Genomic DNA, 27,783 nt, shown 5'->3' with positions numbered 1-27,783 from the left:
AAATAACAAGAAAAGAGTAAAAATAAAGGTATTTAAACTTAAAGTTGAAATAAACTACAGATTTGATAAGCTAGGAATAATTAATGAAGGAATTTTCATAACATAGAGTTAGCAAGAAGAGAAGGATTTTTTTTCACTAGATGAACCTTTCTTTGCAGGAAGGGAGGTCTGGGCAAGACAAAATAAGAAAGAAAGGAAAAAGGAAAAAAAAAAAAAAAAGAAAAAAAAAAAGAAAAAAAAAAAAACCTTTTAGATTTTGAACTCCTGAAGCTCTATGGAATAAACACAGAGATACAGGACTAAGTTCTGCTCTCATTTGTAACAACTTGTTTGAGGCAGTGATATCAAGGTTGAATTTTATATAAATCAAGTTGTTACCACACTACCAACAAAATCATAATACTACAGGGCTTGTTGCTGTTGTTGTTTTAAGAGAGTATTGGTGACATTTCTTTGATCTATTAGTAGGTACTATGTTCTTTCACTGAGCATTTCCCTTTTTCTCCTTGTTGCTGGGTGATAATCTGGAGAAAATGAGGACTATCCTGAAGATTTCTGTATCATGATAAAGAAATCATGACAAAGAGGCCAAAGTGGCTGTGTATCTTCCTTCGCTCTTCTCTACCTCTCACGGTCCCTACTCTGCAGAGAAAAGCAGTGGCAGAAAGAGAATATAAGCATGAAATGGATCCCATAACAATATGCTGCATAATCATTTGAGGATTGCTTTTTAGAAGTTTATTACAACATTGAAACCATGATAACTATAAACTCTAGTGTAAATGTATCTCTCATCACCTATCCAGAGAAACAAGTTCACTCAGGATATTCTGAATGTGTAGTGATCTCATGTGAAAATGAAAAACTGAAGAGAGCAGGAAAGATTAACCAAATAGGTACTTATTTAATATTTGAAATAGGATTCAAAGATATATGTTATCATGCCAAAATTAATATTATTTTTTCATACTTTTTTCAGCTTATTTCATCAATATTTCTTTTTTCTTACAGTCTGTAAAATGTGTCTATCACATTAGCGCAACCAACACAGACCAGAGCCTGACCACTGCTCATTTTCTCAGATGCAGCTACACGTGGTTGGAATGTTTCCCTAAGAGTCTTCAGTTTGCAGTCATACATGAGGCTGCAGATTATGTAAATTATTCTAGCAGTCCAGGTGCCCTCCTTCACTATGGCTACATGGCCCTTTCCTACCAGAATCAGAAGTAAATAATTTTTATAGCCAATTCCAGGAATTCTTCCTTACCTGGCAAGACACATAATTTCATTAACAGTAATGATAGGTGACATAATTTCTGTGGTTGTATGACAATCTAAATGAATGTAATTCCAAACAACATCAAAATTATTAGGCACTCACACTGTCATGTAGCCACAATAACATCTTTTTGTCCTACCTTGTCACAGTTTGCACAATAATTCCCAGTCTGTTTCTCTGCTGTATAGCTCTCCTATGCTTTTTCCCACTCACAGAGTCAGGGCTTAGTTACAGAGAGGGTTGCACACCAAGTCCCTTTTCATCACTCCAGTATTCCTTCCTCTTCTCCTCAGGATGTGCTGTAGCATATGTATGATAAAAGATGGGGGCTGTGTTCCCAGGAGAGAAGTAGATGCAGGAGGGTTCTCTCATATCCAGCAAATTAAAGAAGGAGGAAAATATTCTCAACCCCCTTGGTGTTTTAGTATCTACCACAAACTGAAAACTCTCCCAGTCATGTGAAGGGAAATAATTGTGAAAGAATTGTTAGTGGGGAGAAAAACATAATCATCTTCTTCCCAGTTCCCAATGACTCTTTTTCTAAAGGCTACATATATGGAGGTTTAGTGACAGTTTTTACATTAGTACTAGAAATTACTTAGATAGAATTGTCCATCACAGTAAGGACATCGCAGTGAGGACAGTGAGGAAGTTGTATATAATGCCAGCTCCAGTCACCTGGCAGTAGATATAGCGTAACCTTTGTGACAAGATACAACTATGTCCAAATTTGGTAGCAAGACTTTATTTTCTCAGTAGGTTCCTAATGATGCTTATGACCTGTTAACTCGGTAACCTGAACAAGTTTTTTTTTTTTTTTTTTTTTTTTTTAATTATTATTATTTATTTATTTATTTTTATTCTGGAGGTTAGTTAGTTTTTTGTCTAGATCATCTATATTTATTGTCATTACTATATTTTATGAAGGACCCATTAAACCCATTTGATCAAATAAACAAGGCCTGTGGCCTCAGATATGACCTATACAGACAGAAGAAATCCCACTCCGTATTTTAAAAGCTGCATTTGACCCTCTCACAAAATAGTTAATTCTAATGACATAAAAATTTCAAAGCATAGCAGATCCTATAAAAATCCCAAGACCAAAAGATTCTCACCTTTCACACACATGCACAAAAATAAATAAATAAATAAATAAATAAAAAAGCTGAAGGAAAGACAAAACATTTCATGTCAAGACAAGAAATATAAATCTATGACAATGTTTTGCATCTTTAATTCCACTGTACCAAATGCCTGATGTTGATGCATTTTTTATTATTATTATTTTTTTTAATGACACCTTTTACTGGGCAGGGGGGAAGGGAGGGATCTTCTTCATTGCAGTCCTGATAATATGGAAACTGATCTTTCTCACTGAGTCAAAGAACAGGATAGCTGTACTACTGTTGAAATATACATCTAGCTGCATGTTAATAGTCATTGAGGTCAACAACAAAACTCATGGAATTTAGAAGTGCAGAATCAGGGTTTAATTGTTCAAATATTATTTATTTTTTCTCTAATGTGTTGTAACATATAATACTTTGCATAATAATTGTATGGTTATTGAGTTGAGGATAGAGAAAGGTGCATAAGCACCTAGGCATTTACTAAGAAAATTCTCAATAGGAAAACAAACCTTCCTCCTGAACTTGGTCCTAATTAGGCATCAAATCAAAATGGAAGTCTATTTTTTTCCCTAAGTCGTCCATATTAGTTGCCTATCTCTGTACAAGTATGACACGGATATATCCACTACTTAATTTACAACCCATTCTTTGACTACTTGTCTTCATCGTTTGCAGCATCCTGAGTTTTCCAGTGCATGTATCCATTGGCTAAGTCCTCATAGATGTTTTCTTTATTCCTGTCTCATGTTGGAGGCTTAAACTCCTCAAGCAGAGATCTGTTTACCTTCTGTATATATTTTAATCTTTTGCATTTTATTTTTAGAGTACACACAGAAAGAGACCTAGACATGTAAACCAGTGAAAACCTGCAATTAGACCACAGACTCCATTGCTTTTTTCCCGAAAAGTAGATCAGCACCTCTGAGAGAAATTGGCCTTAAATAAATGTTTTTTAATTGGTTTATAAAACAAATGTAGTGTGTACTTAGTGGAGCAGTTACCCAGAGGACTAGTTTCTGTTGCTATTCTTGTAAATTTTAAGTGCATGAAGTTACATACAATGCTATCTGTTTGGCAAGTGCCTTTGGAAAAGGAACTGACTCATACTACAAGTTCTTGCTTTTCCAGTATTATTCCTTTTGGGCTTGTATTGGTCTGTTCCCTATCTTCCCTACCCCATGACTTCTGATCAGCATTTCCTAGGTGCTCTCTGCTCTCATAATGAATTCTTTTATTTTAAATTTCTATTGTCCCATCCTTTTGGATAAGCTTTGGTCTTTCTTGAAGTTGAAGTCAATTATATACATATATATATATATATAAACTGAACATATTAGTCTTTGAACATATATCCTTAAAGGTCTATTTTCTTTGTAAAAGGTTCTGTTTTTTTTCTTTATCCTCTCACCTTATTGGAAATAAAACTTCGAAGCTGGATGTCTAAAACAACCGTAACAGCCCATGACTGAGGAAAACAATTTGGTTCAGAGCATGGGGTCAGCAGGAAGGTTTCAGCCAAAAATTAAATAACTGTGCTTTGCTCCGTCCTTTTTTTTTTTTTTTTCCTGATAAGATTAGCTTTTATTATTTATGCTTTTCATCTTTTTTGTTTGTTCTCTTTCAGTGTTAATATAGACAGTAATAAATGATAATAGTATTAGTGGTCGCATACACTAATAGTCTTGGCATTGGCACGTTAAATCCTTAAATAATAGAAGTTGACCAGATTGGGTTACCATTACAGAATGTTTATATTTCATTGATCACACTGATCTTCTGCCTAGGTCAGCATTGTTCCTGTTCTTTTGTCAGCAATCTTAATATACACCACCTAGTTATGCTTTATGCATTTTCCTAAATAAAATTACACCACTATTTTAATGATTTCACATAATGTGAAAAAAAAAAAAAAAAAAAAAAGTATGAAACCTAAACTGCTCCTTCCTAAAGTTTGCAATTATGCAAATTTTGAATCAGAGGTATTAATAAGTTGCATTTTCAGTTTATTATTGACTTATGAGTAGTTTGATTGTAATCAGATGCAGTTAAATCTCTGCTTAAGATGTTACACCATGTGATCAAAGGAAAGAGTGCATACAACACTGCTATGACAAACACTTTATATGCAGTCACTGGAAGGACAGACAGACAATTGGATTCTAAATATTTTTTGTTTGTTTGTTTGTTTGTTTTTCTTACATTAGTATTATTTGACTACTATATCCCTCAGAAATTTCATTATAGAAGTTGGCGAGGTCTCATGCCTGGTTGGTACTGAACGTAGACAATGCCTTCTGATGATTTTCTCTGTTCCTTACAGTATCAGTTCATGATGTTTAGTTTGGCTTAAGTAGCTGACAAAACTTCAACCTTAAACATAGATGGAAGAACACACTTCTCAGTTTAAATTAAATCCATGAGAAACATTGAAGTAAAATTCTCTAGTGGCCCTGAGACAACAAGCCACTTAACCCCAAAGTTGCTGGACTTTTAAGGTACCTAGAGGAAAGTAAATATTGAAATAGCTTCTCAGATATTGGATTAAGAAATCTCTTCAGCTGTTAGCTAGGTTGCTGAAAGACACAGAAATCTGAAATGTGAGGTTGTGAGTAATAATAGAATCATAGAATGGTGTGGATTAGAAGGGACCTTAAAGGGACCTCACCTAGTTCCAACCCCCTGCCATGGGTTGCTCAAAGCCCCATTAAACAGCACCAGTCCACATACTGACCCCTGAGAAATACCACTCATTACTGATGTCCACTTGGACATTGAGACATTGACCACAACTCTTTGAGGGCGACCATCCAGCCAATTCCTTACCCAAAAAGTGCTCTATCCATCAAATCCATGTCTCTCCAATTTAGAGACAAGGATATAATGGGGGACCTCAGTGTATAATGCTTTGTATAACTCCAAGTAGACGAAGTCAATTGCTCTTCTCTCCACCAATGCTGTAATCCCATTGTAGAAGGCTGCCAGATTTGTCAGGTACAGTCTGCCCTTAGGGAAGGCATACTGGCTGTCACCAATTACCTCCTTATTTTCCATGTGCTTTAGCACAGTTTCCATGAGTCCATTAGATTAGGCATTGAGGTGAGACTGACTGGTCTTTAGTTTTCCAGGTCTTTCTTTTTTCCCTTTTTAAAAATGGGTGTTATTTGTCCCCTCTTCCAGCCCATAGGAACTTAACCAGACTGCCACAACTTCTCAAGTATGATGGACAGTGGAATAGCAACTACACCCAACACTTGCCTCAAGACCCATTGATGCATCTCATCCGGTTCCATAAACTTGTATAGCTTTAGGTTTCTTAGATGGTCTTGAACCTAATCTTCTCCTACTCTGGCTTGTTCATTTTCTCCTAGTCCTTTCATTTGCCTACTGGAACTTGGACTGTGTGGCTAGCACTCTTGCCCGGGGAAGACTGAGGCAAAAATGTCATAGAGTACTTCATCCTTCTTCATACACTGAGTAACCAGGTCTCCCATTTCCTTCTGGAGAAGGCCCACCGTTTCCCTAGTCTTCCTTTCATCACTGACTTACGTACAGAAGCCATTCTTGTTGCCTTTGACATCCCTGGACAAATTTAATTCTAATAGGGCTTTAGCTTTCCTAAGCTAATCCCTGGTTGCTCAGTTGTATTCCTCCCAGAATACAGAGAATAACTTTTGTCTATCTTTTTTTTGAAACTGCTCTGGATTTGCAGAATTCTCTTTCAAGCACAGCCATCAGAGCTACACACAGATTATGAGTGATGGTCTCTTCAGTCCTGCATACAGGAGGCTTTGCTATCTCTCTCCTTCATTTTAACATCCCTGTTTCACATGATTATGATTTACATAGAAAATACAATACAGAGAACACAGAATAATTTAAAGAATAGGAAAGACGAAGTCTCTCTTCATCTGCAAGAAGAAAATAAATAGATTTAGAGTGGTGAAATTGGAAAGATCAAACATATTTAAGAACTCATTTCTACAGCATGTCAGGCGTTAGGCAGCCACAAGTATGGATTAATTTCCTTAACAATATTCTTATTTATTTATTTATTTATTTATTTATTCCTACCAGGGAAATTAAAATTATCTGTGCCTAAACCATAAATAACTTCAGATTTGGAAAAAGGTTATCTGCTTTCAATCTTCATTATCTGTTTGATGAAATGAGAATAAAATCATTATAGATCTGTTGAAATAATTTATAATATTAAGATATGATTAAATATAATTCTGGATAAAATATTAAAACATTCCTACTAAGGCTTGCAAATGGCAAAGCTAATCTAGAGGCAGGCATCTGGATCACCTGGTAAATTGGTACCAAATAAATGGTAAGTATCTGATGAAGTAGTAAACAAAAGTAACATTAGTAAACAACAACAACAACAACAACAAAAAAACAGTAGTAAACAAAAGTAGTAACATATCAGCTGTGATGACTTAATGATACAAAAGTGAGTCAAGGTTTGTAGGAAGAGATGCTTTTTTATTGGATCAACAGATTTAATCAGGGAAACAATAATAATAATAATAATAATAATAAACACCAACACCAACAAAAACATCAACTAAAATCTCATGCATAAAACCCATTTAGCTAAAGGAGAACTCTGAGAGAGAGGGAGAGAAAGCCAGCAACAAAAGAGAGAGAGGAAAGCTGCCACAAAATAGACAATATCCCAGTAGTTAGATATGTCACCAGGGACACAAGAGATGTGGCTCTTCTTGTTTTGAAATGGATGAGTGCCTTAATGCCTGGGTTATTCAATATTCAGGTGCATAACTGTCTGACTTTGATCAGAGTTTCCACATAGAAATGAAGAACTCCTCTGCACAAAGCTTCTCTTTTTTTTCTTTTCTGAGTATATATGCTAATCTAATAGAAGATATTTTTCCTTTCAAAACTTGCCTGAAATAGAGTTAAGTACATAGTTTACATAGATCATTGTTATAGGATGTGGGACTGTGTCCTGAAAAGCAGTGATTCTGCAAAGGATTTGGGAATCATGGTGAATAAATAGTTACTTATGAACTCAGTGCAAAGCTGTGAAAAAGGACTCAGGCACTGCTTGAACGTGAAACAGGAATGTAAGCATGGTCAAGGGAGATGGCATAGTCTCCTGTATGCAGGACTAGAGACCACCCCTCATAATCTGTATGCAGCTCCAATGGCTGTGCTTCAAAAAGAATACTACAAATCCAAAGCAGTTTCAGAAAAGATACACAAAAGTTATTCCAGAAAATATATCTCAAAGTCAAATAACTTCTCAAAGAGATGGGTATGATGTTATTTTAAAGCAATCCATATGTGGACTTGACAAAAAATAAATAAAATAAATAATAAATAAAAAACACTGATATTTACTTTAACAAAAGCACAGCAACAGTCAGTGAATAGCAGTAAAGGACAGAGAAATTCAGACTGGAGTTAAGGTATGCTTTTTTGAGTAGACTGTTAACCATTGGAATAATTACTAAAGAACACAGAAAAAAAAAATCTATTGGTTTTACTGAACATGTGTTTTCAAAAAATGTATTCTTTACTTCAGCAGTGAGGTACTGGGCATGACAAATGGAAATTTGGAGAAAATTACTTTGTCTACTTTGAGACAAAAATCCTTTAGACTTCACGTGCTATTATTAACCTAGGGCCTTTGCAACCTTTCAGTCTCTGGCACATGCACACTGAAAATATCATTTCATTATAGCATTTATTTTGCAAGTTTTAACTCTCAAAGGGCAATCACTTAGCAATGAGTAGAACACACACACACACACACACACACAAAAAAAAAAAAAAAAAAGAGAGAGAGAAAACTCTGATGGGTCAGTGAATGGACAAAGGAGGAAGTAGCAAGCCCTGTTCTCAAAGGTAGTATTACTTACCACAACACCATGAACATGAGTTTAGCTCATCATTCTTTATTATTATTGATGCTTAAGAAATGGCTGTCACTGATAGCATTCTCCTCCACAGTAATGAAGAATGCGGGGATGGCACTTACATACCTATGCTCAAATTGGGTACTACAGAGTACAGTTATTGAATATGCCATCAGTTGGAAACTGCTGCACCACCTGTTACCAGAAATAATTAATAAGAACTGATATAGCAGATGATGGGCCTAAACTACAGGGTCGTGTGTATGATTTTCCACTCCCTGTTACAGTTAGGTGTGAATTTTCATCAGCCCAGAGCTAACTTAATTAGTTTTGCTGCAATGGTGACCTGGTAATTACCAGCACAGGCAATGATTCAGAAAGAGGCTCAAAAGGATGTGTAATCCAAATGATATGCTTAAATCTGAGCATGTTTTGACACCCTTTGCTGGATCAGGGCCATGCAAAGGAAGATAACCAGCAAGCAGCTCTGGTCAAAAGGAAGGATAGAGTAAATGGCCTGAAGACCCTTCCAGCTTCTAATTTTTACAATTCTAGATAGATTTTAGGGATTGCTGGAGCCCAGAGCCTTGTTTTATAGCAGACTTGGCTTAAATACCCTTGCAATTCACATGCCAAACCCTCCTTCCCACTCACTGTTGCAGTAGGAGCTGATGTTACACATCCTCCCTCCTATTCTCAGCCGTTATTATTAGCACATGGAATTTCCGCCTCCTGCTCTGTTTGAAATCCCAGAGTTTAATACAAGACAAAAAAGCCCTGTCCTACAATTCTTCTTTGTTTTTTAATCTCAAGAGAACTCTTTGCCAAGAGCTTTTTTTTTTTTCCCTTTTCTAATTTCTCTAGGCCAACTTAGCATCCAGCCCACAAGGTCTGCTCTCAGTTTATGACCGGGAGCTGCTCCAAAGCTGTCATTCACTCCAGTGTCTGCTGCCTGTCTCAGCATCGGCAGCTTCCTGCTCCTTTCATCTGTTTTTTCTGGTGGTGCCTTATTTAATTGAAGACATTTTCTCAATAAATTCATAAAGGATCTGGAACTTTTAGCATTGAAAACATTAATATTTTTGTTCCTTGTATGGTGACATCTATCTTTCACATATGACCTGACCTTATTCCCATTATGTTCACTGGCAAAGTCATTTTGTATTTAGAAGGAGCCAGCCCTTATCCTTGCTGAACACTGAAAGCAATGTACTATGGTAAAACATTTAAACTACTTATGAAAAACAAACAAACAAACAAACAAGTTTGTTTGTTTGTTGAAAAACAAACAAACAAGTCCCAAAACCTCAATTAAGTTTATTTTAGCAGTATAAACAGGAAAAAAAAAATCATAAAGCCTCATCTTTATTCTCATTTCTTACAGATCCTGAATCAGCCTAGGGACACAATTTAAAGAGTTTAGCTATTGGACTACCTAAAAACTAAGAGTCTGGCCTCAGTAAGGTCATTCAAAGTGTAAGAGTTACATGCCTGTGCTCTATGTGCTATTAATGGCTCCAAAATTAAGCTCAAAGTGTTTCTGAAGGATAATGTACAGGAACTGGTAAGAATTATATGCCTCAAAAGGATAATATAAAATGAGTAATAATACACTGAGGAAGCCACCCCAAAACTATAGAAAAGGCTTAAGACAGGGTGCTGAACTTTCACTTTTCACTGAAACTGGGAATATTCAGGATTTAAGTAGCTGAGCTGACTTGTAAAGTAGCTAGACTTAAGTAGCTGAGACTTGTGAAGGTGATCCACCAGTGAGAAACATAATCTACATAGATGAGTCTATACCTTATTTCTTTATCTGTTATTAGCAGATTTTCATCTCTCTTGCTTCTTAGCTATGAGATGGCACAAAGTTTTTGTATGGAAAAGAGGAGTGTATTATAATTGTGCAAAGATGCAGCCTTTGGAACTAGCTCTGTATTCTCAGGTTCTCAGCCTTTTTCTACAGCTTACTAATTTCTCTATATTTTTTTGTGGCTCAGCTTTCTGAAGTGCCTGTTTTTTACTAGTCACTGTGAAATACTCCTTGGAGACTCAGAATATTTCACTGGCTGTGTAGGGAGCCCAGTTGCTCATTTACAACTTCCTGAATCACCATGATAAAGGCAATACAGGATTTTCAGGCACTGGAAAGGCACAGTTAGAAAAACCCAAGTGGTTTTTCTATTTCTGAATTTTCCATACTTTGATAATAAGAGGAATCATGTTTTGGGTCTTCATGTGCTGTTATGAGAATAATGGCAATAATTTTGACTAACTGGTTCTTTTTCAAAAAAAAAAAAAAAAAAAGTGGAACAAATGGATCATTAAAACTAATTGTAAGTTAGACAGACATTAAGGGAACTTAGGACATTAAAAAATCTAAAGGTGCAGACTACTCAAACAAAATTTTCCACTTTAACTGGTTTTAAATCAGAAGGAACAATCCAGTAGAACCTTCATAATTTTGTCCCTGAGTAAGAATAAATGACATATCCAGCCCAAAGTGGACACATATTCCATGTAAAAACAATGCAAAAGTCCTGCTGGATTCAGCAATTCTTTTGTAGATTTCCTTTAAAGTGACAAAAGTCTGCTTGTGGAAAGGACTGAAAAAAATCAGGAACAAGGTAGGTAAAAGCCAACAATGAAGCCATCTTAATGTCAGGGTAGCACACTAGTCATTTTAGGATAAAGAGAGACCTTTTGATAATTTACAGAGTTCAGGAGATTATACTGTGCCCTTTTTATTTTTTATTTGTGCCTAACAGTACCTAAATGTTAGGGTTAAAAGGCCCCCTCTGTGACTGCTCTCAGTTATATGAAGGGATTTTCTTAACACAAAATAGACTGCACTTAAGAGATCCTTATATGGAGTTATACTTTGCAATGGTAATCTTCTGCATATTAATTGAGTTCTGAGTACAGCAGGTGACATGACTCATACACACATCTGCTCTTTATATTGACATCAACAGCTGTGAAAATATCCATTATAGCCAACATGCATAATTCTATTGTTAGATAGTAATCTTTTTAAAATTATTTATTTGTACTATAACAGCAGCTTAAGTATTTAGCCCCATCTTAAGTATTTAGCCCCATCAATCTATGTTTGAAAGATAAAGAAGGCAAAATATTTTTTATCATACTTTTTTTTTTTTTTTTTTTTTTTTCAGCCATTTTCCATATTCCCATTCCTGTTCCCTCTTCCTAAGGGCTTTCATTTTCATCTCTGCTTTTAGCATGTGCATACAGAGCTGCTATCATGTTGTAGTACAGTTCTTAGTTATGCATGTGATATTTTTACAATGTATTGCTAATGCGTTTCCTTTGCATTGTGTTTGAAACACCTCAAAAATACGATTTCCTAAATTGCAAAAGCCATCCCACTAATGCTGAAATTTGATGGGATATGAGTGTCTAATGCACATCTGTGTATTTTTTTTTTCTGTTTCAACAAGGAAACCATCAATTTTTAGCCTGTATAGTCCACAGAAAATCAACCACCCCAAATTCCCCTATACCATAACAGTGAAGAGTTAGCTAGCTATACATTGTATTAATATTTAGAGTGTATTGCTTCTCAGAAGCTTAGTAATAATAAAAATAATAATCCTACATTTGAGAAGAAAGTTTTTTGTTTTTGTTTTTTTTTTTCTTCAAAGTGTTCAAATTTGCATAATATAGATTAATATCTTGATGAGAAGAAAATGCAGTATCTCCTTCCCCAGACTTTTTTCTACTCATGGGTGCTTTATGATATGGGTGTTACCATATAGTAGAATGCCCTAATCATAGTATTCATCAGAAGAGTTTCGCACAGACAAAAAACAGAAGAGCACTGGAGGAACTCAGGGAGCCTGCAGGGAGAATTAAGGTGTTTCATATCTTTTCTTTCAGCTTCTTCAGCAAGACTTGCTCTACCAGCCTTGAGATTCTGCTCATACTACTTTGCAAACCAATGACCTTTAAATCTTTTTCATGTTGACAGACATTCCTAATGAAAGAGGCAAGTTTCATTTCAGAGCATTTAGGCAGAGCCTCACAAAGGAATTGTGGCACTTCAATTTCATTTTGGGCTGGATTCATGTACTTAACTCTGCGGGGATTCACAAAAAAAAAAAAAAAAAACAAAAAAAAAAAAAAAAAAAGCTGCTTTGCTGCTAGAGTGCTTCAGCATGCAAAGCACCAAAAGCTTTCAATACAAAGCTTATGTAGCTGCCTGAAGTTTTGCTACTGTGTGTACTGAAGTAGACCACCAACCTGTATGACACAGTACCTAAGGCTCTCAGGAGCTCATAGCTTAGACCTCCCTCTAATAAAGTCCCCCAAGGTCTGATTTGGTAAGCTTCATGATAGACCTAATGCATCCTAACAGCACGAAGGTCATCCATGAAAGCCACATCTATTTTTATTCAAAAGAAGTGATAATTTCAGGATGTCTCCAGAAAAATTCGGTCTTTTAAAGAGTTTGCAAGGGATACAACCATGCTAGTTCACCATGGTGGTCATACACTCCTAGCATTTCTGCCCTGTTTCAGGGATTCAGGGATAACCTGGAATTAGAGATATAAACAGATTGATCCAGTCTGAACTGGCAAAATGATAAGTTGAATAGAGCTTCCCAGTCATAAGTCCTAAATTCATACAGAGCCTTTAACATCCCGGTATTTCTGTTTGACTAGCATTGCATCTATCACATTGCCTGTTAGGAAGCCACATCAAGGAACATAATTCTCCCCAGTAATTATGTAAGTATATTCATATGTATGTTCATAGGTATGTAAGTTTCTTAATAAGTGATTGTGAACAGATTTGATTAAGATATAATAGCAAGTGTCACAGCATTCAGCATGACAACTCCTAATAGGCTTTCTGAATCTGAGCTTTGGCATCTGTTTCTGTGAATAATGGAAATAAAGAGTTTGGTTGATACCAAGCCTCAAGAAGTCTTTGCTTCCAGTGGAGACATGATTTCATGACATTGCTTTTAAGAAATCTTCAGCACTCGAGCCATATAACATTGGGTCACTGAACTAGATTCACTATCTCCTCCCTAATTATAACCAAAATGTCTGTGAAACTAGACTTTTGTGAAGCAAACGTAGGGGGTAATTGCTGGATTGTCCCTACTATGTATAGATATATTTAATTTTTCATTGGAGGGAGTCCGAAGTTCTGTTGTACAGGTTGACCTAGGAAGCTTATACATTACTTCCACTGACTTGTATGAAACCTGCTTCTCCAGTGATCTTCCAATCATTCACAGCTCTGTGTGGAGTCTTCCATAGCAATCAGATATTGCTGAATGTTCATACTTTGAAAACACATGGTTTGGTTCACTTGCAATCTCAACTTATCTTGGTTCCTGTGTGGATGAGAACATAAGGGATTACACAGTCTCACTCTATTAGATGTCTTCTGCAATATATTTCCACCTGTTAACAGCTTTAGTATCCATACCAAATTCTACCATCTGTCTTATATATTTTTTATTTATTTGGTGGTGCAGCTAAAGCAACCATAAATCTACTTTTAAATACAAAAATATTTCAGGACATCTTGTCCTGTCTTTTCATAGTCTTACTCTAGGACAGCATTAGTAAACATCAAGCATGGCTACAAAGATTAACAACTACTAGAAGTCTGCCTAGCTTGCTCACATTTGAAATTATAGCAAAAGAAAATAGTTTGAAGAAATTATTTGCCTACTGATACTATTTTGCCTAAAAAGGCAGAATTACAGTGTAATATTTTTTGTAATAAGTTTTTTACTATGAGAACAAAAAGTATCAGTTATGTTTTTTCAGTTATGTTATGTTTTTTAGAAGCCCTCAAAAGCTCAGTATAATCCTCTACTCCCTCCCTGAGCTGTTAGTAGTTCAGATGTAGGTCAGGCAGTACACAACATCTTTCAAACCACTCAGCTCTATTACTCTCAGCTCAGCTGCTTGTTCATCAGCTGGTCATTTTATCTATGTTCTACAGAAAAAAAAAAAAAAAAAAAAGCTTTTTTTTTTTTTTAGGAGCTAATGAAAATCTACCTTATTCACTATTTTATGTTTGTAAGGTTTCAGTTCTTAGCTATTCACAATGCTAAGAGGTCAGTAAGAACTGCAATATCACAAAACACTTGTTCTAATAATATACTTGCATGCAAGTAATTTTAAGCTCTACTTATGCAGTGAGACCTGAAAAAAGCATTTAGGAAGGTATAGCATTTAAAATGTCATCCACTAACTCATACCACATAAACTGTCATTTGGATTTGCCATTTTGCTGCAAGTAACTTGATTTTACTTGTCACATATGAGGCAACCTTACATTTTTGTAATTCATTGACCACATTGAAAAGGAACAAATACTTTTAAAACTTCATAAAGTAAATATACTTATATTCCAACAGCCATTGCTATTAAAATGGCTCCAGGGAGTGTGTGAGCTAATGAGACATCTGAACATTCCCCACATATTCCAAACATGGGTAAATAAATCTCACTTAGACAGAAATCTTTTAAAAAATACAGAGGCATTGAAAGTATGTATGTACTGTTAGCTAGGGCTTTGTCATCTAGGAAGGTTTTGATTTAAGAAAGATAATTTGCTGATGTCAGCATGGCAGATTAGTTGGGAAAAAAGATGCAGTTTCCTTTTTCTGCCCTCTCTGTTTATTTAGTATCTTGACACTCTGGTATAATGAATGAGAACTTCTTATTACCAGCCCAAAGGGAGAATAAAAGCTCTCTTGTGTAGTGTGTAGTTCATTTTTTATTTTCTTTTTAATGCAATAAAGACTATTTAATGTTTCACAGCTTTAATTTTAAAAAATAAAATTTAAAAGGAAAAGAGACTTGGTAGACACTAAGTGGAAGGGCAATTTGCAAATCAATACAGAAATGATGAGAAAAAAAAAATAAAGCAGACCAACTAGTCACAGGACTTTATATCTAGAGCAGTCTCTGAGTTTGTCTCCATTCTATTTTGAGAGTAGGTAAGGATGCTTGGGCTTGCCATTCCTTTGTGTCCCCTACAGATCTTGAAAATCAATGGTTCAGGATTATTTCATTTATAAACAGTAGTGTTAGCCTATAAGATACTGCTGAACGGTATAGATTTCTTGCTGGGGATAATATGCAAAGACTTTGAAAAAAACTGCTTTAAGTGCCTTACATTCTCTGGCAGCTCTACACAGATCAGTCTCCTTGGAAAAGCAATGTGAAAACAGCTGTCAGGCTGCTGCCATTTATCATGGGTGGCCATGAAAAAAAAAAAAAAAAAAAAAAAAAAAAAAAAGTGGTCTGGAAACAGGACAGCAAGCTTATGGTCATTCTGGCTGTACATCTTTTCTCTGCGGGCTCAGTGGAAGACGCCTGATGTTATTTTCTGTTCTGCTGGAGCAGTACAGGAAAACAAGGGCATAAGGGAGCCCTCCATGAGCTCTCTGCCTTCGCAGAATTGTTTATGCACACAGATGATACAACTGCAGCTGATGAAATCGAGTTTGGGGCAAAATCATAATAGCATTGTGCCATTAACAATCCGGTCCCAAAGCTATAGTCTACTTTTTTTATTATTATTATTATTATTTATTAAGCACCTTTAAAAAATGTTGATATTAACTGTGTTCTGCTTTTTCAGAGTCATGTGGGTGGAGAGAGACATTTACCGTCTGATGCAGAGAAATATTTGTTTTTCAGTGGACTAGATTCTTTCCCTTACTGCCAAAGGCAGCTTTCTTCATGAGGAGCAAACGTAACTTTCAGCAGAGGATTTGATTGGATAAGGAAGGAGAGCAGGGACAGTAAAAGCAATGGGGAAATGATGGTGGTTAGTAGGGTTACAGGGGGGACATGTTGCAGAACTGGGACTGGAGGTAGGTGAAGGCAAAAAAGAAGAAGGAGGCTGGGAGATTTCCAGAAGGAAAAGAAAAGTTGCAATGAGAAGCAGCTTGCACAGCCCACCCTTGCTGACACAGTCTAAACAGCAACAGCTGTTAAGACAGAAATATGAGTGTGTGTAAATCAACACCCCAAAATGCCTAAGAGCACCTTTGCCCCCCAAAAGGTTCAGTTAAAGAGGATTAGACAGCAACTATAAAATTACAAAGAAACTTTGGGAGCAAAGATGGAGTAAAGTTGAGAAGTATAAGAGAAGCATGACATTTTTTAACAGCACAGAGAGGCCTCGGAGTGAACCCAGCAGCAAGCCTGGTTTGCCACTGCTGAACATCTCCCCATTGGCATCACAAACTCTGTTACAACCAGGCAGAACAGTGTCCACATCTGACACCATGGGAATCCTGCAACCAGGTAGTGGACTGTCCTTATGGGATGAGCAGACTTGTGCCTCAGGTGTGCGAAGGTGACCTCAGGTGGCTGTCTCACGAGCATGTGAATTAGCAGCCTGTAGAAAGTGGCAAGAACATGCACAAACCTAGAGCATCCTCACCTCTAGCAGGAGGCATGTGCATGTAGGGTGGCCTGCACCCCCAGAAGAGATGTGTGCCTGCTTTTCCTGAAGGAAATAAGTAGTTCATATATCTGTGTGAATGTGTGTGCACATGTGTACATGATTGTAACTTTCAAGGATTACCTGTAGGAGGGTGTTTAGATACGTGTACGTATTTACTAACATTCTGTAAATATCTGGAATTGTATTATGGATTGTGAATGTATAGTTGCCTAAGCTGCCATTAACAAATCAATACATTGCCTTGATAACAATTCAGTTTAAATTATGTGAACAGATAATTTTTTCCCTGAGACAGAGATTAGGACTGGCAGTTATTTTGAAGGAGAGAGAAGATGAATTTGATAAGGAGCACTGAATAGAGAACAAGGACAGATTTGGCAAGAAAATTGGAAGTAAAAGAAGGAAGTGGAAGACAGACTGGAGACAGAAGATAGCTAAAAGGGTGGGGTTTGGTGTGGTATAACAGATTGCACCAACTTTCTCCCTTAGAGTCTGAAATAAAATCTAAGATTCCCAAAACTCTTATCAGCTGTCATAGAAAATATATCTCGTCCCATTTCAGTGTTGGTCCAGGATAAAGAGAACACCCTGCTGCTGCTGTTATCTATTTAATTAATCCAAGCGGCAGAAAAATGTGGGCTCATTCTTAAGGTCCCGATTCTGTTAATTGTGTTAATGAACCAAGTAGGTGTCAAGATAATGTCATGGATTTGTTTTGCTTCTATTATATCCAGATGCCATTTCTTCTCATAGAATAATACAATTATGGCTGTGAAGTTAAGCTATCAAAAGTTAGAAATTGACAGAATCAAGGTAACCAGTGTGACCTTAATTTGCCCATCTTTTCCATATGAATCATAGTCTTTAATTACAGAATCACACACTGAGCTCTCTCAAGAGGACTCCTACCTAACTCAGTGCATCAAAAGGACTTAATTAGCAGCTGTTCAATATTTTTTTAGCCTCATTGTTCAATATGTTGCCCTGGGCCTTGTTTAAAAAACATCGTTTAAGCCCTGCTCTGAAAACAAAATTATTAATTTCCTCCTGGGCTTTTCTATAATGCTCATCACCAGAGAATCTGAGTACTTTGTAGACAATTCATTCATTGTTGTAAAAACCATATGAAATTTGAGGTCATTATCTCAATTTAGCAGATCAGGAGCTGAGACACAGAGACTAAAATAAAAAATGTTGGGTGTCCAAAGTGAAATCCTTCAGACTGTCAAAAATGGTACTTTAGCATTACACAAGAACTTACATATTCAAAGACCAGTTTCCACTGTCTTTGTTAGCAGCTAAGATCTTGCAACATTTTGCAAAGCAGACTTAGAGGTACAGACCAAATACCAAAAATAAAGAGCATATCTGAGTTCCAAATCATTGCATTCAGAGTTCATTTTTCCAGGAAAACTAAGTCACATCTGTTCCCGCAGTTCTCTGCCTCAGCCACTATCCACCTGTCAGTTTCTGAAATGAACAAAGCAGGAAGATTTATATAAAAATATACCATTCCCCCATTTCATTATCAAGGCATCTCTGTATTAGCTGAAGCCAGACTCCTGAAAAGGAAATAGTAAGTTATCTGTAGCTAAAAAATTTATTACAATATTCAGAGACAGGATGTCAGGGATGCATGGGTGGGGTACAATATAAATGGAGTTGTTCTTCCATTTCCAAACTTCAATTCTTTTAATATTAATTCCTTACATAAATTAATGTGCAAACCTGTGTATGACAATTTATGTATGCAATACAAAATACAAGCTTTGTGAATTACCCACACCGAAGAATGTGGAATGTAACGAGGGAATAAAAGACACTACCAACTGCTTACTTTTTGGAGATAGACAAAAGCTTTTGAGAATTTTGTATCTGAGAAGCAGTAATATGCAAAGGTAAAGATCCATTTTCTATTGCTTTCAGGCACAATTAATCTTTAGCAGCCCGGACAGCCAGCTCTTCTGGATTACAGAACAGTCAGAAAAATATGAAAGCTGCACAAATTCCTTGCTAAGACTCTCTGTGCTATTTGAGCTGTGTACAAAGATCCTTAGCAAACTTTCTAACCTGACATTTGATTACATTAGTCCTCATATCTATGCCAGGAAAAAAAAATACACTTTGTGTTTCCAACTAAACAATGTGAACCTGTTCCGTTTTACTATATCTGCTCAATAACTGTAAAAAGTAATAATAAGGGAAAGGAGCTAGCTCACCATTCTAATATACTATGTTTCCTAAGAGAATTAAAACTGTTGTTTGCAGTTCTGCCTTTTCCCACCATTGCTAGTATTTTGACAGCCCTTATTTTATTCTTCCTTTGACATAAGCATCTGCAAAGTACGTAGTGCAGGAGTGTTAGTTTGTGTGTTTTGTTTATTTGTTTGTATTGGTGTTGGCGGTGGTGCTGGTTCTTTTACCCAGTGGTCTAACTCAGACTCAGCTGATTAATTTGTTAACAATTGTTTTAATATCTGCTTGATGAAATAACCCTTAAAGTGAATAGAGACATCTATGACGGTACTCAGTTCTCAAGTCATGGGGCAAGTATGCAGAATGCATGGAGTAAGAGTAATAGAACATGGAATCTCTACCCTTCTTCTCTAGCACATATAGACATCTCCTCATACATGAGGCTCCAGTGAGAACACAGCCTTGTTCTTCTCTGCAGTAGGGAGAAAAAACAAAACAAAACAACAAAAAAACTGTCCCTTACTACCTACCCTCAGTGCTTCCCCAGAGAGTAAAACTGGCCTTAAGAAGGAAAAACATTGCAGGGGTGCCAAAGCAAGCAATGGGAAGGCTATTGCTTCTTCTAAGGATTGAAGTTGCACAGACTTGGCATTGTCCATGCATACAGAAAAACATAAACTTGAATAACTCTGGAATAGCTGAAATGTTCATTCTCAGATAAAAGAATGGCACCCACACTGATATGCCAAAATAAATAGTTTAATTTTCAAAGCTACCAACTACACATTGCACCTAAGTGCAGTCAGCTATTGGACTCTGGAAATGACCTATCAAAGGCACTGCAGACAGTCCCTGTAGCATTTCAACATTTAATTGCTTTATATAATGCCAAGCCTATCTCCAATTTCAGAACTTCAGGCTTCTCTCATGTAAGTTACCTCCACTGAACTGAAACAGTTATAGGAGAGATTCAGTAAAATTTTTAAGTGGGGACTTTAGAATTATTGTCCTTGTTTTGGATTTTTATCAAAACTGAAGTATCTGCACAAAAGTTCATAATGTTCTTCTGCTTACTTCCTGAGAACTAATAATTTATTTAAAAAAAAAAAAAACAACAACACTTTATGGGTATATAAAATCAGGGTTATTAATAAAACAGCATTATTATTATTATTATTCCTTATTTACAATACATATACTTTTTGTTGAGTTTTTATTCTTTTGTCTTTCCTCTTTACTGTCACAGCAGTGCAGGCAATGTAATTATCTTAGGCATTCAATGCAGTTGCTTAAAATATCTAATAACAAGAATTAATTTTTAAGAAAATACGTGATGCCTTTTTGTCATTTGTTCAATTAATTATTCACAGTTGTTACTAAATAAAAGTACCTGTTGTGCTCTTGCTTGGTTTTCATTTTAATTTTGTTTTAATACTGAGGTGTCTTGGGTGATTAAAAGAAGGACAATCTACTGAGAAAAACATTAGCCTGGATCACAAGAAACTACAACATAATTCTGTGCCGTGGTGCTGCAAACCTCTAGTGTGTTCCTGGGCTGGTCATTTATCATGCAATCTGATGATTACATGATGAGAATTCAAACACTTTCTGCCTGCCCTCCATTTCTTTGTTTCCTACAGGAATGCAAATTCTATCTTCTGTTTCCTCCAAGGGCCATGGTGTTTCTGTAATAACATAAAAAGTTACTTGCTTTCACATTATGTCATTCACAATTTTGGCACTATGTACAAATGTTATTAATGTTACCAGGATTTTGTCCTTCAATATCTCAGCAATTGCAGTTGCTACATGCTGTATTTATGATTTCATTCAATGGTTTTGTGGTTCATGAATTTGAAAACTGGGCATAACAGTTTATGAAGGAATGTTAGCAAGGGTATGAAGTTTATGAATGGTAGGGATCACTGTTTGCTAAGAACAAATAAATGGCAAAGAATTTCCTGAGAAGGTATTAAGTTGGGTCAACTAAGGTAAATACATCCTAAGGCCTGATTTTCAAAACTTATTAGCATCCCCCATTTTCACTGAAGCATAGCTGCTTTGCCAAAAAGGTGCATACTATTTTCTTATAATTTGACCATTTAACACATGTTGGTAAATATTAGGCAGACAGGGGAACAAGGAAGGTTTTCTAGCAATGTGCTATGGCCATATCATTGTATTCGATTAGGCATCTAAGAATTGAATTTAGTAGCAAATGCCCATAAATACATAGGCTTCCCATGCAGTTTGACCAAAGGTGAAACTCTCTCTTAGTTTCCTTTGTAAGGAAACTAGATGCATTTTCAAAAATTCTGAATATACTTTTTAGTGAAGTACATTTTCAAAAATGTGTAACTCAACAAAAAAACTTAAACCAATCTTTGGTAGTGATCTGGTGAGTTAAAGCGAAAAGTCACTTAGTCTCTTAGAAGAACGTAGGAGTCACAATCACTTAACCATAATTGAAAATTTACCCTTCCTCTTATTACAAACGGTTGCTACTTCCAGTGTGATTAATATCATCTTTAGCCAGAAATACCAAGCACTCCAACTGACTGAAAGTGATCCAGCAGTTGCTATTAAGCTCTTTCTACTGAGCAGCAAAACATATGACTGAGACTTAAATGTATTGCTGGATACACTATCCCAGAATTCTGTTATATCTGTATTACAAATATTCACTGAGTGACTTCTACATGTACCTAAAAACTAAGACCACAGTAAGACAAGAGTAGATAATAGGTTGATTGCTGAGTCATGGTACTTCCACACAGGAGGAAATAAATGGAAAAAATAAATAATAATAATAATCTGTTTCTTGAACATATGTGTCCAGAAACTGAAATTTCTGAAACTGATTCTAGCAGTAGCACTTGGAGTGGTGGGTTAACCTTGGTTAACAGCCAAGATGCTTGCTCACCCAGATACTTGCTCACTCCCCTCTCCAGTGGGACAGGGAAAAATAGAAAGAAGTTGTTTTGTACATTAAGATAGTGAGAGGTTAACAGGGAAAGTGAAAATTGCACACATAAGCAAAGCAAAAAGAGGAATTCATTCACTACTTCCCAGCAGCAGCAGATGTTCAGACCGTTCCTGGAAAGCAGAGCCTCAGCAAGTGTAACTGTTGCTTGGAAAGACAAATGCTATAACTCTGATTGTCCCCCTTCCTCAAAACTCTCCTTGAGCTTCTATCACTGAGCATGATGGCATATGGTATGGGATATCTCCTTGGTCTGCTTGGGTCATCTCTCCCAGCTGTGTCCCCTCCCAGCCCCTTGTCTACCACCACTCACCCCTCTACTCACTGAATGTCGTTGGGGTAGAAGGACAGAGTGGAAAACAAGGAAACCCTTGATGTTCTGCAGCGACTGTTCAGTAATACCCTAAGCTTTTTGTTATCAACACTGCTTTTGCCACAAATCCAAATCACAGCACCATAAGGGCTTTTATGAAGAAAGTTGACTCTATCTCCACTGGAACCAGTACACTTGGGGAAGGTCTATTAAACACTGTCACTTCTAACTAGAGAAGGCGTTATTTACATTGAAGACTAAATCATTCCAAAAAGGTTGCTTGCTATTCCCCTTTTTTATTCAAGACATTTATAAATGTCAAACACTGTTTGTAGGAATTAACCCTGTGGTATACTGAGATGCTTCTATTAGATAAAAATAAGATCTGAAAGTCCTATATGGAAATGAACTGCCAGTATTGAAAGGAATAAGTGGGTCAGATATGTGACTTTGCTACTGTTGTTACTCACTTATTATTTTATGTTTTTTTCCTCAGAAATAAACTCAAATATGAAACAGACATTTATTTATTTATTTATTTATTTATTTATTTATTTATTTCCTCGATTATATTCTGTTCATTACATTACATTTAATGCAAAATATTCTGATTTTTGCAAAATATACTAGTACTAAGAAAGCTGAAAACAGGAAAATAATTAATTCCACAGTGGAATTAAAAGAACCTGAATTTGCAAGGGGCAGTGAATGAGTCACAACAAAACGTAGTAACAAAAGGTGATCCTTTACTCCAGAAGATTGCCTGCATCCCTCTATTAGTAGGTACAGAAGCAGAAGAGTGATTTTAAATTGCTGCTAGTCTGTGTCCTGAAGCCTTGACGATGGAAAGAAGATATGGGATAAGCTATTCTGATAACAAGAAAATTAAAGCCTTAAAAGAAAATGGGAGAGGATATTTTTAATTACATGACAGAGACCTTTCTTTAGATGTTCTTTGCAAATATAGGAGGAAGCACTACTCAATCATTTCTCTGCCCTCTATTCAGATTACTAGGATAAGGACCATTTTAATGAGCATATAAAATTGAGGTTTTTATTTTGGATTATATTTTGTGAAACCGCAGGACAGAGGTCTCTATAGATCAGTTCCACATTGCTGCAATGAAAATCTCACAAAACAAACAAATAAAAAAGAATGTTAATTACATATTTCAAATGTTGACCTTAAAAGCATTTATAGAATGCAAAATTCAGAAAAAAAAAAAAAAAAAAAAAAAATCCTGCCAAAATATTTTCCATGACTTTTAAATCTTTCCTTCCAAATTCAGTGTGATTTCTTCCACAGCTGTAGTAAACAAATAAATGATAAATACCCTAGTCCATTTACTGGCTTACACTAAAGGTATCCTTGGACATGTGCTAAGGTATAGCAGCAATCAACAAACAACTTAAAAGGACACAGAGATGTTGATATCCAGCAAAATTAACTGGAAATCCAGAATACAGCATAGAGACATATGGATACTGAATCATGGGAGCCATAGCATCTTCCGAAGCTATGAAACCCTTTAAAGTATTCTGTAACTAAGAAGGAATTTGGGCCAGTTGTTTGGTAACCCATTGGCAGAAAGGAGAACCATTCCATGTTCTGCATTATTTTCTTAACACTTTGTTGTGGTTTAAACCCGGCTGGCAGCTAAACACCACACAGCCGTTTGCTCACCCTCCCCCCTCCCTCTGTGGGATGGGGGAGAGAAATGGAAAAGTGAGTTGAGATAAAGACAGTTTATTAAGATAGGAAACAATAATAATAATAATAATAATATGTACAAAACAAGTGATGCACAATGCAATTTCTTACCACCCACTGACTGATGCCCAGCCCATTCCTGAGCAGCCAGTCCCACCACCCCAGCTAGCCACACCTATATATTGTTTAGCATGCCGTCAGATGGTATGGAATACCCCTTTGGCCAGTTTGGGTCAGCTGTCCTGGGTCTGTCCCCTCCCAGCTCTTGCTGCACCCCCAGCCTACCCGCTGGCAGGACAGAGCGAGAAGCTGAAAAGTCCTTGGCTTGGTGTAAGCATTGCTCTGCAACAATTAAAACATCAGCATGTTATCAGCACTCTTCTCATCCTAATCCAAAACATAGCACCCTACCAGCTACTAGGAGGAAAATTAACTCTGTCCTAACTGAAACCAGAACACACTTATTTTAATGAGGTACTGATCTCAGTCAATAAACTCATGGTTGTATTTCATATGTCAGACTGATTTCATGTTTACGACTGATTGACGTCTCATGGGATTCCCACAATGTTGAAAGTGTTGCACTGAAGTAGCTGAGAGATGACTTTAACCCAGAGGCTTTTATCCAAGCCAGCAGAACAAACTGACATGGACTGTGTCTTATTCTGCTCCCAAATGCATGAGGGTAAGAGCAGATGACGGGATCATAATCTCTACTCTCCAGACATTCATCTACAGGTGTCTTTGCCTGCATCAAAGTCTATTCCGTTGCTATTCCAGGCACCTCTGTACAGCTTGAAAAGACTCAAGCCTAAAACCTGATTAGGAGATATATCTTCCCCTCCTGGCAACCACCTGCAGAGTCATTTTGTAAGTCTGGTCTTTCTTGTTCGGCTCAGCTGCATATTGCGAAGTGGAGAAAATCTGTGGCCACTCAGCTTGAGGCAGGGTGCCATTTAGTGGTTATGTCTATATATCACTAAGGGAGAGGCCAGAAGAGGTAATATCCAGTCTGCTATTTCTGTGTACTGTCAGTGGTGGGCAAGGGTACTAGGCCAAGGATGGAAGCTGAAAACTGACAGAGCCCTGGATTGCAGGCAGGAGTGCTATGCATTCAGCTGAAATGGCAACAGAGAGGTTTCATACTACTGAAAAGAGCTGGAAAGGCAGCATTTAACATTTAGTACATAACTGGCTTTGAAAAAGAGTGCTTAGTGAGGAAATAATATTACAAATAGGACAAGGGATCAGGGACAGTATTATTTTAATGCACATAGACTGCCACAGTAAGTAAACTAGTGAGTGAAGATACAAGAGCAGAAAATAAAAGTTATAAAGAGAACATTATTTTTAATATACATATCTGCCAATCAAACACTATACTGGTAGTTGTAAGTGACTTGATAGCTTGGTCATTAGCACAGCAGACTGCCTTGTGGGGAATACACATCCATGTCCAGTTGGCTGAATACAAAAGAAACTTGGCAGGGCAGATCTAATAATTACTTGAGCTATGTGAGGAAAAACAAGAGAGAAAAAAATACAAGCTTTCAGTCCATTTCAGAAGACAGGCCATTTTTACGTGTTTAAGGAAAGAAAAATAAATAAATAAATAAATGAGAGATAATGCATATATGAATTAGAATAGAAGTCATTTAATACCAAAGCCTAGAAATAATAATTGATGGCATATTAGTGTCCACCAATTTTACTAGAGGCAAAAATATCTGTCATCAGTAGCTGCCTTTATTTTTGCCACTTTTATTGGATCCTTTGCACTGCTACTCCATGTCTACAACGCCACTAAGTACACTAGGGTAGAGTTGATGAATGGGTCATTTATTCCTTCAGTCACAATTAGGAATGAAATTACTTAACTTACTTCACATACCAAAGATTTCAGTTAGCTTGCTGATTTTAAATTGCTATACTATAAAACCTTTCTTTTTATATGGTGGAATGTAAAATTAAAAGCCAAACAAAAATATTAAATCAAAATATAGAATTTTAAAATTGTATTTTTCATTATCTTCAGGAGATTTGGGGATAGAGTATCTTGTTACACTTTGTCCCGTTTAGAAGAACCTTTTTAATATGATTATTTTTCCTAAGTTCTTCTCATTCATTGTCTTAACTCCTATGTTTTGACTGGCATTTGACAATCCACTTTGGATAAGAAAACAGAATATGATAGTGTTATTTGTGAAAGTTACTGAGAACATTAAAAAACTACTTACTTCTCAGTTTCATGTGATAAACTCAATTCTTTGGTTTGCATTGAATTTATAGGCTAAATAATATTTTTTTTTCTTAAAATAAATACACCATCGTGCCATAAGAAGTCTGAACAATCAAGTAACTAAACCTTTGCATGGGAAAAATGCTAAAACAATACATTTTAAAACTTCTGTCCTTTTCTTTCCTGCTCAACAACCCTAGAATTTTAACCACTAGAAAATAAATCATGGCAACCCATATCATTGGGATATTGTTACAGCCCATGGCAAGTATAGAATTATTTTTATAGAGCAGAAGAAGTTACATTAAATTCAGAGACTAGATTTCTTTCATATAATAGAATAATCACATGAAATTGAGCAAACTCTTTCTGCTATCTCCATCTCAGTCTCCAGGGCCTTAACCCCATGGTTACATGGTTACATGAATCTAGTGAATTTTTGTGATATAAAGAGGCAACACTGAATAAGCTGGAGTGTGAAACAGCACAGAGCTCCTAGACAAACCCTAGAAGGTCAAATATAAATATTTTAGGCTATTTCAGTTTCCTAGTCCCAGATAGAAAAACAAAACAAGACAAAATAATGACAGCAACAAATAAATAATAACCAAAACAATGAAAAGAAAATATCTATTAAACTACATTAAGCCACTCTGACAGATGGAATTTAACTCTTAGCACAGCTGTTGAGAAAAAAAAAGATTTTAAGAAGGTATCGTGGTAGTTTAGCCTTTATGAGCAAAGGCAGTACTCTAGATAAAACAGAGCTGACAGATTTGCTGTCATGGTTATGATTAGCTATGCATCACCTATCATTCAAGCTGACAGAAAGGTTTTTATTCAAAGTTAGTGAGCCTGTTTTTGTTATTGGCATCTAGGTTCATACTGGAGGTTATCAGGAACTCCCTAAATCTGCACAAGTTGCTCCACAAAACATTACCCATGCCTACTTCAGCAGGATATTGCTGTTAAGTGCAGAGCTTAACAAGGGTTTAATAAATGTTTCTAGAGTTTAATAAGCAAGATAAGAATTACAGAATTTATATTTTTTATAAGAACAAACCAGACATTCCTCTTTTTTATTCTGTCAGCATGGTTTAGAAATCAGACCACTGAGAAAGACAAAAGCATGTAAAGAAATGGATAGTTGTACAAGAAATAGTTCCAGGAATTCATTGTCAGCAGTGCTGGTACAGTTCATTCTGCAACTTTGGTGCTAACTTGAGCTGCTGCAGCAAAGCAGCACAACCTATTATCACAACCTATTGTAGCCTCTTTGCTCGTATCATCACCATCACTAAGACAGCATATTTTAACAGATATACATCTATATATATACTCATCATGGTTGAAAGTCACTGTGATGTTATTTTTGGAGGAAATGATAGGAAATGATAGCAAATGGCTGGGGAAAAAAAAAAAAAAAAGTTACAGAAAAGTTTGAAAGTTTGAGAAGAGCAGAGAGAGCAAATTTTGTCTGCATCAGACTTGGGAAACAGCATCTAAACAGGGGATCCTTATAATGCCAGGACTCATAGGCTGTGCACAAGTGCAGAGAGAAGAAGGGATGAA

This window comes from Oxyura jamaicensis, chromosome 1 (genome assembly GCF_011077185.1).
Source record: "Oxyura jamaicensis isolate SHBP4307 breed ruddy duck chromosome 1, BPBGC_Ojam_1.0, whole genome shotgun sequence".
NCBI lineage: Eukaryota > Metazoa > Chordata > Aves > Anseriformes > Anatidae > Oxyura > Oxyura jamaicensis.
This window is presented reverse-complemented; position numbering follows the sequence as displayed.